The sequence below is a fragment of the Carcharodon carcharias genome, chromosome 5 (assembly GCF_017639515.1).
Source record: "Carcharodon carcharias isolate sCarCar2 chromosome 5, sCarCar2.pri, whole genome shotgun sequence".
NCBI classification, from domain to species: Eukaryota; Metazoa; Chordata; class Chondrichthyes; order Lamniformes; family Lamnidae; genus Carcharodon; species Carcharodon carcharias.
Window position 1 is genome coordinate 145,719,121 of NC_054471.1, and position 15,499 is coordinate 145,734,619.

General features: G+C 40.8%; 1 pseudogene; it reads left to right on the forward strand.

Annotated features, from left to right (window-relative positions):
- The first annotated feature begins 3,592 nt into the window (after positions 1-3,592).
- LOC121277769 lies at positions 3,593-9,591 on the forward strand (annotated as a pseudogene).
- Positions 9,592-15,499: the final 5,908 nt, after the last annotated feature.

The window sequence follows — 15,499 nt, forward strand, 5'->3', positions numbered from 1 at the left end:
AACACTGCCGCCACGCAGCAGTTTCTGTTGTTTCACTATTGGAGAGTCATAGACAGGAAAGAGGGAGGGAGGGAGTGAGGGAGGGAGAGAGAGTAGGAGGAGGGGGAATGGACCCATTCACTTGCTGCTGCCTAAGCTTCCTCTTCCCTCCCCAGACACACTGATATAGCACTCACTCACTTCGCTCAAGATAATTCAGTATCACTCGAAACAAAAATCCAGTTCCCTGTGAATGGCTCATATGATGGATAAAGACGACAGCCAGGTCTGGTCTGGCGCGAGGCTGAGTGACAATTCCCCTGGGTTTGCTCCAGCCTTGTTACCAGCAGAGACTCCTTCCTGTTGTTTCATCTTCTGTTCCTTTGCCTTGACCTCGCGGAAGATGTTGTCACAAATCGCTCAGTGTAGTTTGCATGATGGTCAGCAGGAATGAGCAGAATAACTGCTCCAGCTCCTCCATACAGGCTCCCTCTCTCCCATGCTTGTTGCTCCTCCAAGCATAGATTGTGTCTCTGGAGGAGCTGCAAGAGCAGGACGGGGTTGGTGGGGGGAGGGGGGGACCCTATGATTGGAGGAATTGGAGCAATGACTGATTTGAGCATTGAAGGCACAGTCTTGTTTTGCCTCATTGATTTCCCTAATAGATTGCTTTCAACGGGTCTGAGCAACTTCAAGGGAATACAACATGAGCTTCAAAAGAAAGCTTTCAGCAGTACATACACACACACCTACAGATCTGTTCACACATTATAAATTGTTCATTCCTTTTTCATATATAAAATGAAGTGCATTGCTAGGCAATCTTTCCAGACCATTCAGCACGAGGGAGAGAGGAACAGACAGGACCAGGCAGAGCCACTAGAAAGTCAGCTTGACAAGTAAATCATCAGAAATCAAAGAAAAAATGAAAGAATTTGCATATCCATGAACTTTTATATCCAGCATGGGAAAGACAGAATCTATGATTGGAGGAGCCATACCTACCCCACACCTGCTGCTCCTCCAATCACTGCTCTACTGTCAATACACGCTCCCAGCAACTGATAGTTTAACTGACAGTCAATGTTTTTTTTTTACAAAGAACCTTACAGTTGTTGAGACCGGGTAAGACTTTCAGACAGCTTTGTGACCGGCTTTAAAAAAAATCAGAACTGTCAGTTTCATTGCAGTTTCACACGCAGGGCACGCGCATATCATACGGAAAATTCTGCCCAATGTAAATATTTCATACAAGGGTTGGATTCTATTTTAGCAATAATCTCACAGGGCAGAATTATAAAATAACCCCTGAGGAACAAAGTGGAATGATTGAACAACATAGTCCTTCACTGTCAATGAGAAGCATTGGAACCCTCAGGTGTCTCTGTGTGATACAACTTTTAAGAGGACAGAGGACAAAGACTGAATGGTTCACAGTTATGTCTGTGTTTTCTTGATCAGCAAGGCTGAAGATGCTGCTATTTGCTGCTTCTCACTAAAATATATTTTCAATATCTACACTGCAACACAACTTTATCACAATATTTTAATGCCTCAAAAAACAAATAAAAATACCAAGATAGAGTGGGATAATAGGCATGTAGACCAACAGGACAATATTGAAGTCAGTGGAAAAGATGCTTGAGAATTATGTGCAGTGTAAACGGGCTACTGATTCACCATGAACCCATTATACACTCCTGGAAATTTCACCCCACAAAGCCTGCTCACAGTAAACCTCCATTAGTGACAAAATAAATACACTTCCACCCTCTGTTCGCAAGAAATCATGGGTAAGAAAGGCCTTGTCACCCACCCAGAATACCTTAAAAATGCTTCCAGCACCACTGCCCCCGCCCCCCTCCCTACACACACACTGCTTCCAATAAGCTCTAAAATTATTCAAGGGATTTCTTTGTCCAGATGTTCACTTTCATTGCTGCATGTAGGGACTGCTGCTGTTGACTTTGGGCAGCTTTCTGATTTAGTGGTGGGCTTTTCAAATAAAATTGAATTCACGAAGCTGCCCTAAGGTCGGAAGCAGCAGCACAGCAACTCACCTGAAAGACCAGCTTAAAAAATTGGAACTCTCAACAGGTCTGAATCTCTGGCTGAATGACAAGAGCTCCATTTATAGCACTGAACCTGGGCCCCCCTACTGCCCGGGTCCTCAGATTTTGGACCATGTATACCCCTTCTGCTGGACCTTGAAAACAGAACTACTGACCAAGCTGGTTGAATCCTGAAGAACATGTCTGTCACGTGAAACTCACAAGAGGGAAAACCTGAATTTACCTGATCCTCACCAATCAGCCTGTCACAGATGTATCTGTCCATGATTATACTGGTAGAAATGACCATTGCACAGTCCTTGTGGCAACAGAGTCCCATTTTCACACTGAGGATACCCGCCATCTTGTTGTGTGGCACACCCACAATGCTAACTGGGACAGATTTTGAACAGTTTAGGAGCCTTCACAAACATCCCCATCCTCAATGATGAGGCAGCCCAACATGTCAGTGCAAAACTCATGGCTGGACTACTTGCAACCTTTCTCAGCCAGAAGTGCCAAGTGGATGATCCATCTTAGCTTCCACCTGAGCTCCCCAACATCATAGAAGCCAGTCTTCAGCCAATTCAATTAAGTTCATGTGATACCAAGAAACAACTCAAGGCATTGGATACAGCAAAGAAAATAAAAACATAAGAAATAAGAGCAGGAGTAGGCCATTTGACCCCTCAAGCCTGCTCTACCATCCAATAAGATCATGGCTGTTCTGATCATGGTCTTAGCTCTACTTTTCTGCTTGTCTCATACAACCCTTGACTCTTTTTAAAATTTTATTCCTGGGATATGGGCATTGCTGGAAAGGTCAGCATTTGTTGCCCATCTAAAATTGCCCTTGAACTGAATGATTTGCTAGGCCATTTCAGGTGGCAGTTAAGAGTCAACCACATGGATATGGGTCTGCAGTCACATGTAGGCCTGACCAGGTAAGGATAGCAGATTTCCTTCCCTAATCGACATTAGTGAAACAGGTATGTTTTTCTAACAATTGATGATAGTTTCATGGTCACCATTACTGAAACTAGCTTTATAATCCAGATTTATTCATTGAATTTAAATTCCACCAGCTGCCATGATGGAACTCGAACCCATGTCTCTAAAGCATGAGCCTGGGCCTCTGGATTACTAGTCCAGTAACATTGCCATGACACCACCATCTTCCCTTTGTCAATCAAAAATCTGTCTAACTCAGCCTTGAATATTGTTACGCACAGGGGGTCAGTTCAACAGCACTGGTTTTTCATCTCACCACCCATCCTTAAGCAGAAGGTTTTTTGAATTGTTAAGCGGTGGCACATTTTCCAACCCCTTGGTTTTCGTGTGATTCAATTTCTACCAATAACTCCACAGCAAACTCGAGGCAGGGTTAACTCAGAAGGTTAGTTTATTGCACACATTCAAAAACTGCAAAAAGGAGGTTGCACAGCTTCCCCCTCTATGCTCCAGTAAAGAGAGGGATAGAGAAAAGAAGGTTTACAGCGCTGAGACCACAGAGAAAATAAATATTGGTTCATGTGAGTTCCAGAGACCATTATAAAAGTCCAATGAGAAATGCATTCATGGAGGTTGGTGGGCTGAAAACCAGCATTATAAAATCTGCTTTTCTGGAGTTGATGTCACAAGATGAAGTAGACATGCAGAGATGGACTCAGTTCTGTAGGCGATGGTGCAAAACATCCAGCAAAGGCAGGTTAAATGGGGCCAGTTGTCAAGCCCGGCCAGGGCTTGCTTCGATGTGGCCTGCCAGTCAGATGTTAAACAACAGACTGGAGCTTAAAGCTCAGAAAGGCAATATTAACCTGTTCAGCAAGCCAGAGTATTAGAACATGTAACCCTACCTCTCCACAATGTCTTCAACAAAGGATATTTATCCAATGTCTTGAAATTGGCTTTGTGTTCCAGGTTGATAACATCTCAGCCATTATGGGTTGAACAAGGTGCTATTTGTTGAGGGTCTGGTGTTTGGGAAGTCATTGTCTTCATAATCTCACAGACTTCACTAGCAAGCATGGTTTGTCAAATGCAAATGACCTTCTAGTAGCTCCCTTTGAAATTGGACTGTGCCGTCCCCAGGTGATCGGGTAGAAACTCATTAGACATAACGAAATGTGACATTCCTGAAACTGAGAAGTGAATCCATTTGTTCTATAGGCTCACAGATAATAATTCACAGACAGAGGGTCAGCCATCTTAATGATCATGGTCCAGCAGTAAAGTCTACTTTAAGAAATAGGAATAAGGATATATTTTTATAAAAGACATACAGGGTTAGGTTCTGTTCCATCACAATATATTCAATGCCCAAACCGCCAATGTTCTCGGGGGAAGAGAATTCCAAACACTAACAGCCCTCTGAGAGAAGAAATCCCTCCTTATCACCATCTTACATCACCATCATTACTATTTTGAAACTGTGCCCCCTTGTTCTAGATCCCTCCATGTCGGGAAACATCCTCTCAGAACCTATCCTGTCAAGCCCTCTCAGGAGCTTCTATGTTAAAATAAGATCACCTCTCATTCTGCTAAACTCCAATGAATATAGGCCCAACCTGCTCAAACTCTTCTCATAAGACAAACATGTCATCCCATGGATTAGTCTAGTGAGCCTCCTCTGAACTTCTTCCAATGTAAGTGTGTCTCTCTTTGAGTAAGGTGACCAAAAATGTACACAGTACTTGAGGTGTGGTCTCACCAATGCCCTGTGCAATTGTAGCAATATGTTCCAATGTGTATACTTCATCCCCTTTGTAATAAAGGGCAACATTCCATTTGCTTCTAATTACTTCCTGTACCTTCATGCTAATTTTGTGATTCATGTACAAGGACACCCAGATCCCTTGGTACCATAGAACTCTGGAGTCATTCTCAAATTAAATAATATTCTGCTTTTCTATTCTTCATGCCAAAGTGGACAACATGACATTTTCCTACATTATACTCCTTCTGCCAAATCCTTGCCCACTCACTCAACCTATCCATATCCCTTTGTAGACTCTACATGTCTTCCTTGCAGTGTGCTTTCCTAATCATCTTCATATTGTCAGCAAATCTGGCTACAATACAGTTGATTCCTTCAACTATGTCATTAATATTGATTGTAAATAAATGAGGCATCAGCACTGAACTCTGTGGCATACCACGAGTTACTGTTTACCATCCTGAAAATGGCTCATTTATCCCAAATGTCTGTTTCATGTTAGTTGGCCAATCCTCTACCCATGCTCATATATCATCCCCAATGCCATAAGTTGTATCTTGTGTAGTAACCTTTTATGTGGCATGTTGTCGAATGCCTTTTGGAAATCCAGATACACCACAACTACTGGTTCCCCTTTACCTACCCTGCTTGTTACACCCTCAAAGAACTCTAATAAATTTGTCAAACATGATTTCCCTTTCACAAAACCATGTGTACTCTGCCTGGTGGATTATGATTTTCTAAATATCTGTTACTACCTCTTTAATAATAGGCAAAGTTTTTACCTCGGCAGGCAGGCACGCACTCGACCTGCTCGAGCATAAAATGACGTGATATTTCCATTGGTAAGCATGCACAGGAATCGGCATCATGCCCACCAACAACTGAAAAGCCTGTTAAGGCCATTAAAGTCTTAGTTAACTTACATTTTTCGTTGCCTGTCCAACCTTACAGTTGGCGAGCATCAAAAAGCCCAAGCAACCTTTGCACTTTTGAGGACGCCTCATCCATGGGTGAGATGAAGTTTCCAAAAGCAAAATTTTTAAAAAAATTTAAAATTGAATTAGTAACATGTCCCTGCTGTAAGAGGGGATGTGTTTTATAACATTTTTCAATTGTCTTTTCATCTCCCCATGACAGCTCTGTGCCCACCCCCACCCCCGCACAGGCAGTGATAAGCGCTGCCATTCGTATTTCATGCTGGACCTGCCTTAATTGGCCTGCCAGAATGAAATGGCCTTCCGGCCTTGATCGCTTCCCGACTCCCCACCCATCCCTGTCAAGCCCGCCCTACAAGGACTAAATTCTGCTCAATGGATTCTAGCTTTTTGCCAATGACAGATATTAGGCTAACCAGCCTATAGTTTCCTTCTTTTTGCCTCCCTCCTTTCTTCAACAGAGGTGTTACCATTGTAGTTTCCCAATCCGCTGGGACCGTTCCAGAATCTGGGACGTTTTGGAAGATTACAAACAATGCATCTACTATCGCTGCAGCCACTTCTTTTAAGGCCCTAAGATGCAGGCTATCAGGTCTCAGGCACTTGTCAGCTTTAAGTACAATTACCATTCCCATTACTTTTTCTCTACTGATACTGAATGCTTTAAGTTCCTTCTTCTTTTCCACTTGATTTTCTACTATTCTTGCGATGCTTTTTGTGTATCCTGCTGTGAAGATGGATATAACATCTCAAAGCCTCAGCCATTTCCTTTTTTTCCATTACTACTTCTCTAGTTTCACACTCACAGGAACCAACTCCTTTCCTTTTTATATACTTGTAAAAGCCTTTACTGTCTGTTTTTATATCTCTTCTTAGCTTTCTCTCATAATTCAATTATTAATTCTTTATTCATTATTTCTTTATTCATCATTTGCTGATTTCCAAAACTTTCCCAATACTCTGACCTACCACTATTCTGCACAGCATTGTACACCTTTTCCTACAGTTTGACACCACCAAAGGCTATGGGTCCTGACAACATCCTTTGAGTAGTACTGAAGACTCGTGCTCCAGAACTAGCTGGGCCCCTAGTCCAGTGCAGCTAAAACACCGGAACCTACCCAACAATGACCTGGGCCTCATGTGGGTGAATTGTTGGCAACATAAGAACATGAGAATTAGGAGCAGGAGTATGCAATTCGACTTCTCGAGCCTGCTCCACCATTTATTAAGATAATGGCTGACCTGATTGTGGCCTCTACTCCTGTCTAACCCCTGAAACCTTCATCCCTTGTCAGTCAAGAATCTATCTAAAATAAAACAAAAATGCTAGAAAAACTCATCAGTTCTGGCAACAGCTGTGAAGAGAGATACCAAGTCAACACTTACAGTTCGTATGACTCTTCAGAGCTCTGAAGAGTCATACAGACTTGAAACATTAACTCTGTTTCTCACTCCACAGATGCTACCTCGATCCAGGGCAGGATGAAATCTCCGTGGGGAAATAAAATAAAAGAGATATCTTGGGACTGTTTATTTATGAGGTATGCTTTCAGGTGCTTGTTTGCACTGCATGGACATGTTTTGCAGCATTTTTGTTGTTTCATTTATTCTGTGGAGGTCTGCCATTCCCTGGGGCAGCTGCCTGCCTGCAGGGAGCTCAGCGGAAGTGTTCACCAGCACCCGCGGTGACATCAGCGCCTGCCCTCTTTCTGCCCCCACCAGCAATGCTGAGCCTTTCTCAGCACGTGTTTCACTATGGCTGGCCTTTAATTGGCCAACCAGCATTAAATCGTGATGATGGGGCCGATCACGGCCGAGGGTGAAAAATTCAGGTCTTTTTCTTGTTAAATACCTGTAGAAACTCTTGCTATCTGATTATATATTTCCAGCTAGCTTTCTCTCATTCTCTAATTTCTCCCGAATTATTACTTTTTTGGTGATTCTTTGCTTTGTTTTTATTCTATCCAATCCTTTGACCTGCCACTAATCTTCGCGAAGTTGTAAGCCTTTTCTTTCAATTTCATGCTATCTCTATCTTCCGTGGTTAGCTATGATGACGCATCCTTCTCCTATAGTATTTCTTTCTCACTGCAATGCATTGCTGAGTGTTATGAAGTGTGTCCTTAAATGTCTGCCACTGCATCTCTACTCACCTATCCCTTAACCAAAATTCCCAATTCACTTTAGCCATTCATACCATTACAATGACCTTTATTTAAAACTAAAGCACTAGTCTTCAATCTACTTCTCTCTCACTCAAATTCAGTGTAAAATTCAATCATGTTCTGATCACTGAAACTTTTTAGGTCATTATTTGAACCTGCCTCATTGCACATTAACTAATGGCACTGCCAAGCTGATGGCTTCAGATTGGCCGTGAGCTCTCAGGGGGCAGAATTTCTGTCCCAGGCTCCTTGATCTCAGGGAAGGTCCACTGCTAACCAGTTGACGGGCAGGAACCTGTCACCTACATTAAATTCTGCCCAATTGCTCTATGAAAGGTGCGATATAAATGCAAATCTTTCTTTCCTTTTATTGCTTAGTATATTTTAATTTTAACAAAATTATCATATTCTTTGTTGTCGCCATTTGATTATGGCTTTCCACCATCTGTTTTCTTTATTCTGTTTGGTCACTTCTTTCCTCAATTTAACTCTCATTTTAAGGTTGTTCCTCTTCCACTTTCGTTACCTTCTCTCTTATATCTCCAATGTAAACATTCCTCATTCCATTAGGGAAGCTGTGTTCAAATGTTCTGGGTCTTGATGCAGTTTCATTGGAAAAGGAGATATGCTCCCAGGATCCTAATAGTCTTCACCTTTTCCCTTACAGGAGACATTACGACACCAGCACCTAGTATACGGATTTTCCGCACCCTGTTCATTTCCTTCACCATTTTGGGCTGTTTTTTAGCCAGCTTGTTGTTGTATGTCAAACCATCTAACATCTGGATTTATGCTCCATTGGAATCTGCCACATCAGCACTCGGTGTGAAAAACCCTTTTGTGACAAGTGCTGAAGACAATGAAACTATTGTGCTCATTTGGCTTTGGCCTTTCGGTCATAGATTTGAGCTGAATTCTTGTGAATCAAAGTTTAACACCCATAAATGTCACATGACTGCGGATAGGAACCTCTATAACAAATCCCACGCTGTCCTTTTCCACCACTGAGACATAAGTGGAGACTTGTCTAATCTGCCCACACAGCCCCAGCTAACTTTTCAAAAATGGGTTTGGATGAATTTGGAGCCACCTATCCACTCTCCAAAAACAAACTGGACTCAACCAATTCTTCAACATGACCTTGACACAGCGGGATTCAGATATCCAAGTGCCTTATGGATCTCTGATAATGAACAAAGTTCCATTAGCTTTTGAATTGCCTAGTAAAAGCAATCTGGTGTGTTGGACTGTAAGCCACTGGAACACTAATCATGCCAGAGTGAAGTACTACAATGAATTCCGCAAATACATTAAAATCAAGACATATGGTCAAGCCTTTGGGCCAAGGCTGAATGATAATAAATTGATGTCTACCATATCCACTTGTAAGTTCTACCTTGCCTTTGAGAATTCAAAAGATTACATAACTGAAAAGCTCTACAATCCTTTGCGTGCTGGCACCGTACCTATGGTCTTGGGGCCATCTAGAAAAAACTATGAAAATTCCATTTCGGCTGATTCTTTCATTCATGTGGATGATTTCCACTCAGCCAAAGAGCTTGCGGATTACCTGCAGAGGCTAGATGGAAATAAAACTTGTACATTCAATACTTCAAATGAAGGAAATACCACACAGTAAGGATGGCTCATTTCTGGATGAACATGCATGTAATGTGTGTGAGAATATAAAACAACATCAAAAATATAGATCATGCTCCAGTTTGGAGAAATGGTTTTGAGATTGAACTCTAAAACATGCTTTTGATAAATATCATAGATCACTAACAATATCTATGGAATTCAACTGATTTCTCTCTCCAAAATAAAATACTTTCAATTAGTTATTTTGTTTAGCCAAAAAGAACTCTACAGCCTTTACATCATTCCTGCTTATGTGAAAATTCATCATGCTTTTGAAACAGCAGCAGTGAAATTCTGAGCATCAGATTCTCATCTTAAATTGACTTGAACTGGAAAGTGTAATTGCTTTCCAAGATAAACGATTTTATTTTAAAGAAACTTCACATTGTCTTTCCCCTGCCATTGCCACTTTAGAAAAATATTAGAAAGGATAATCTTTATGAGAAATTAAGGAGAAAGTGTCCTGAAACAGATTGTATAGCCAATCTGATATTTTAATTGGAGAGACATGATTTGACTTACCTTATGGTTTAAAGAAAATAACTTTAAATGATTTACAAGTGCTGTAAAATTCCATCTATTTTGAGTAGATTAGCAATGCTTTGTTTCGTATTTATAACCTTTCTTGACATTTGAGCTCTAAACTTCCTGCAGTGATGACTTTTTATACAAAGTGAATGAGCTGACTTGCGATCCAGCTCTGCAGCCTCTAACAAAGTTCCTCTGTGATTTGACTAGTTGAAAATGGACAAATGTTTTGCTATTTATTACAGGCACTTTGAACTCCTATCTGCTTATCAAATAACCAGCAATGGGCTCAGATTTAACACCCACCTGGGCCAGGGAAGTAGTTAGAATGGAGCGGGGGATTTATAATTCCTTGTCCACTTCAATTTGGCTGACCGCAGTTATCAATTTCAGACTATTAACGTCAATTATGCAGACCAGGCACTGATGACATCATATAAGCCCCATTCAGACTGCCACTTTAACTTGAGGCCTGAACAAGGTCCCAGTGGTGGCTTCCATGCCTGGCAAAACCTGCTGGGAACCATTACCAGGGCCAGTAGAGGGCCAACAAAGTAAAATGTTTTTAGTTTATTTGTGGGCCAAGAGGGGAAGGAATGTTTTCTCGGCCCCCATAAGGAAACACTGGGGCAAATCAGCCCTGGCTTTCTTCCTGCTCCTCCAACAAGGATTCTCTTCCCAGAACACTTACCTTTTGCTGGGTTCTCAGCGATAGCCTCTTGACACCAAATTTCAATCACTGGGCAGCAGTTACATGTCATCTTCACTCTCATTTTGATTGTGAAGACAGCAAATGACATGCTAATAACTCCCTGTGATTAAAATCATCTGAGGCAGTCTGCTGCCACTCACATAGATCTGCAGATCACATTTCCCTATTCCTGTCTGACAAGCGAAAGCAGGGTCAATGGCCAAATATTGTATGTTCTGTCTTCACAATCGAGGCTTAAACCTTTCTTTGCAGTTTTAAGCAACAGATCACGTACTTTCTGAATATTTGCCATGTCTATTATTTGATGCCACTGATGTTAATTAAATATTAGTCCTCAATTTATTATTATATTATTAAATCACAGAATTATAGAATTACTACAGAACAGAAGGAAACCATTTGCCCCATCATGTCTGCACCAGCTTTATGAATGAGCATTTCATCTAGTGACATTTTCCTGCCTTCTCCCCATAACCATACAGATTGCTTTGCTTCAAATAATCATCTAATTCGTTCTTGAATGCCTCAATTGAACCTGCCTCCACCACACTCTCAGGCAGTGCATTCCAGTTGTTAACCACTCACTGCGTGAAAATGTTTTTTCTCATATCACCTTTGCTTCTTTTGCAATTTATTTTAAACCTGTGCCCTGGTTTCTCGATCCTTTCATGAGTGGGAACAGTTTCTCTCTGTCTACTCAGTCCAGACCCCTCATGATTTTGAATACTTCTATCAAATCTCCTCTCAGCCTTCTTTTCTCAAAGGAAAAGAATCCCAACTTCTCCAATCTATCTTCATAACTGGAGTTCCTCATCCCTGGAGCCATTCTCACAAACCACTTCTACACTCTCTCCAACGCCTTCACATCCAGTGTGGCCCCCAGAACTGCACGCAATACTCCAGCTGAAGTCTAACTAGTGTTTGGTACAAGTTCAACATAAACCCCTTGCTCTTGTAATCTATGCCCCTATTAAAAATGCCTAGGAAACTGTATGCTTTATTAACTGCTCTCTCAACCTATCCTGCCACCTTTAATGACTTATGCACATATATGCCCAGGTCCTTCAGCTCCTGCACCCACTTCAGAGTGGCACCCTTTGTTTTATATTGCCTCTCCATGTTCTTCCTGCCAAAATGTATCACCCCACATTTCTCTGCATTGAACTTCATCTGCCACCTTTACACTCAGTCCACCAACATGTCTACGTTCTTTTGATGTTCTACATTGTCCTCCTCACAGTTTACAATGCTTCCAAGTTTTGTATCATCTGCAACTTTTGAAATTATTCCCTGTACTCCAAGATCTAGATCACTAACATATCAGGAAAAGCGAAAGTCTCAATACCGACCCCTGGACAACTACAAACTTTCCTCCAGCCGAAAAATAACCGTTAACCATTACTCTCTGTTCCCTGTCACTCAGCCAATTTTTTATCCATGTTGCTACTGTCCCTTTTATTGCTTAAATACAGAATGCAAAGTCAGTCATCATTTTATAATACATAATTCTGCTGTCTGGATAGGTTATACATTACTTGCATTAATGTACGAGAGCAAAACCAACCTTTTAATGAAAACAAATGACTGCCCTATTCAAAACAACCTGTTACTTGGAATTATCTGTGAAAATGATTTAAAACACATATTGTCATCCTGTATGGTTTCTCTATCCACCACTGCAGTGTCACTTCATGAAGCTCCAAAGGATCCATCCTAGACCCTCTCCTTCTCCTCATCCTTTTGGAACATAAACTGAAGAGATGTGGCAGAATTTTCACCCTGATATGGGAGCAAAAACACAGGTAGGTGTGTGTATAATTTTGCGCCACCTGCCAGCGTGCTGGTTTGTGGAAACCATACCCCATTTCACAGTCTACCCTCCACCATGGTAGCCCAGCATTTGTGACCATTTTTATTTCAGATTTTTTTAAACTTATTGAGAGGGAACCTCATGATGGAGGCATCCTCTCTCTCCCTGAACCTGTGATGGCAGAATATTAATATCCTTATCCTAGTGTTTAAATCTCTACATGGCCTCAACCCTCCTACCTCTATAAACCTGGAGTGCTACACTTCTTTCCTGGACCTCTCTATTCATCTGACTCCTGTCGTGGATCCTTTTCACCGCCATTGTGGTCATGTTTTCAGTCACTTATAAGCTCAACTCCCTTGAATTCCTTCCCTAAATGCCTTCCCCTTTCCTTCTGCACTTCCCTTTTCTATACAATGCTCCTTAAAAACCATCACTTCCACCATGGTTTCAGTCACTCCTCTTATTATAACAGGCTGACTCAGCATCATTTTTTATGCTTATGTGAAGAACCTTGAAATTGTTTTTCAACACTGCAGACTATAAATGCAAGCTTTGTTCTTGTCAAGCAAATGGCTCTATGACAACCTATCATTCGTCTTCAACAAAAATATGTCTTTATTCTACTTTTTGGGCTGGAGATGCTGTCTGTTCAGCTGTCGTTTACTGGCTTTGGCATAAAATTGGGTTGCAAGGGCAGCAGTTGCACCTGTCATGAGAAATGCTCCCTTCAAATGATTGTTTATGGATCACACAATGCCCTTGCACTTCAAACCTGTAGCTGGTCCAAAACAGCTTCATCCAATGTGATTCCCACAACTACCAGGATGGCAGTGATATTAAATTGCATTGGAACTGCTCAACAATTTGGCTAATCTCACTTTATCTACAGCCTGAACCCCTTCTCAATCTTATTTTATCTTATCTTGCGGTCTGTCCCCTGTGCTTTATTTATCATGATAGCTATAGACAAGACAATTAAGTAATAAGTGGATTAAATTCAATTTGTTTATCTAATTTTTTGTTAAAGTCAGTTTCTTTCCACTTTTGAAATGACCATGAATCACATGTTTGGTGGGGATTCTGTTGCTACTGACAACAGCAAAACCTTTCATCTCACCAGTGTGACATCTGTTGTTGCCTGTTTACCTATTTTTGTACGATTTTTGGATAGATATATTTTTACAGTTGAAAATTTGAAGTTACTGAGTTTCTAAACAAACACATTGATGTAACTGAAGTAATCAGCTGTTCAGAATGAAATCTTTGTATTTTTTAAAAAGTGATAATTGCACAATGGAATTTACTCTATGAATTAGGGGAGTTAATGTTCCTCTCTCACTAAAAATTAATAATATCATCAAATGATTTAAATTTTGTCAAGAATACATAGAAATAGATATAAATATATGTATATTGACTACAAAATAAAGGTTCAGGGACTGTACAATTTGGTGACAAGATTTCAAGTTGAATCCATAAATTGTACGTACTCCTCCTACTGTTTTGTAATTCACTAAAACTTTCTACATGTTGTAAGTGATAATATTGGATTTTACAGCAATATCTATTCTCTTTAGAGAATGACTTTATAAATACTATCTTGTATTGTTTCTATACATTTTTATTTCAGTTGCTCTGGTTACATTAGGCTATTTTTCTCTGTGTGCATTGTTGAAGGGATTTGTTTTATTTTACTAAACTCTGGTTTATCAGGAAGCTTTTGCTAAAAAAAAAACATTTTCTTGAATTTTACACACTGTGGAACATCTACCCCATTGTCATATATTACATCTACATCATATAAGGTATTGTATTAGTGGTACGGAATTAACCTTATAATGTGGCTTGTCAACATGTCAGGTGTATGATTCTTGGATCTATCACGGTTTTATGTTCACTATTGTGAAATTGTTTGGTGCCTTTTAGTTGATTGAAACCTCTAGAAGCAGAAGGTATTTCCTGAATTCTGCCCCTAATGGCTACATTTTTTCCATCCATCACAAACACATGAAATATCTTTTATTTATTATTATAATTTACAATCTGCTAATGAAATCTTAAGAACATTAGTTTTAAAATGCACACTTTCTGAGATTTTATGCTTCTCTTAAAGGTTTTGCTAAAGCTTCATTAAGAAAGTAGCATAAGGAGTATATGATGAAATTAAAGAATATTTTCTTTATTAAAAAGATTACCTCGAGATGGAAATTTAATATATTTCTAATAATGAAGGTGCATTGTGTTTCCTGTGTTTTAATTCAACAAGAGGGGGGAATTTAAATGACTTGCCAGCTTGAGAGTTCCACGGATCTTATCCATTTTTATGCACATCAATGGGCTAGTTTTAAAACCCCCACCAAGGCAACTTTTAGTCGGTGGGGAGGGGTTCACATAAAATAATGAGGGGTTCCCATCCCAGCAATTTCCTGCCCACCCCCGAGCTGTTCCCCCATAATTGTACCCGGGTACTGAAATCAGCAGCCTGCCTACCATATTTGAAGAAATAGTTAAAGGTCATTTGAGCTTATTACAAAGCCAGTTGACTGGGATATTATGCAGTCCATGCCATAATACGGTTGACATGGGCAAGTAGGTGGGAGTGCGCAGTATACTTTTTGAGGCCAGCATAACAAAGTACAGGAAGGAAGGGGGATACATTATTTGGGGTGGTGCCCTCCACACATCGGGAGCAACCCCCCAAGACTCATCACCCCCTTCATTCCTCACTGCTTTCCTAGACCTTTTCCTCAAAAGGCTGAAGCCAACGAGTCATGTTTCAGAATGCTGGGTGATCCAAATTGCTTCTGAGTGAAGGCAGCTTCAATTTTAAATATGCCTGGATGGCAAAATATGTCCTGCCCCAATTCACCCACTGGGAAAAATGTTTGGGGTGGGGCTTCTGGAATTGGGGCTCAGGCACTGGGCCCACACGACTAGGTGAAAATTCAGGCCT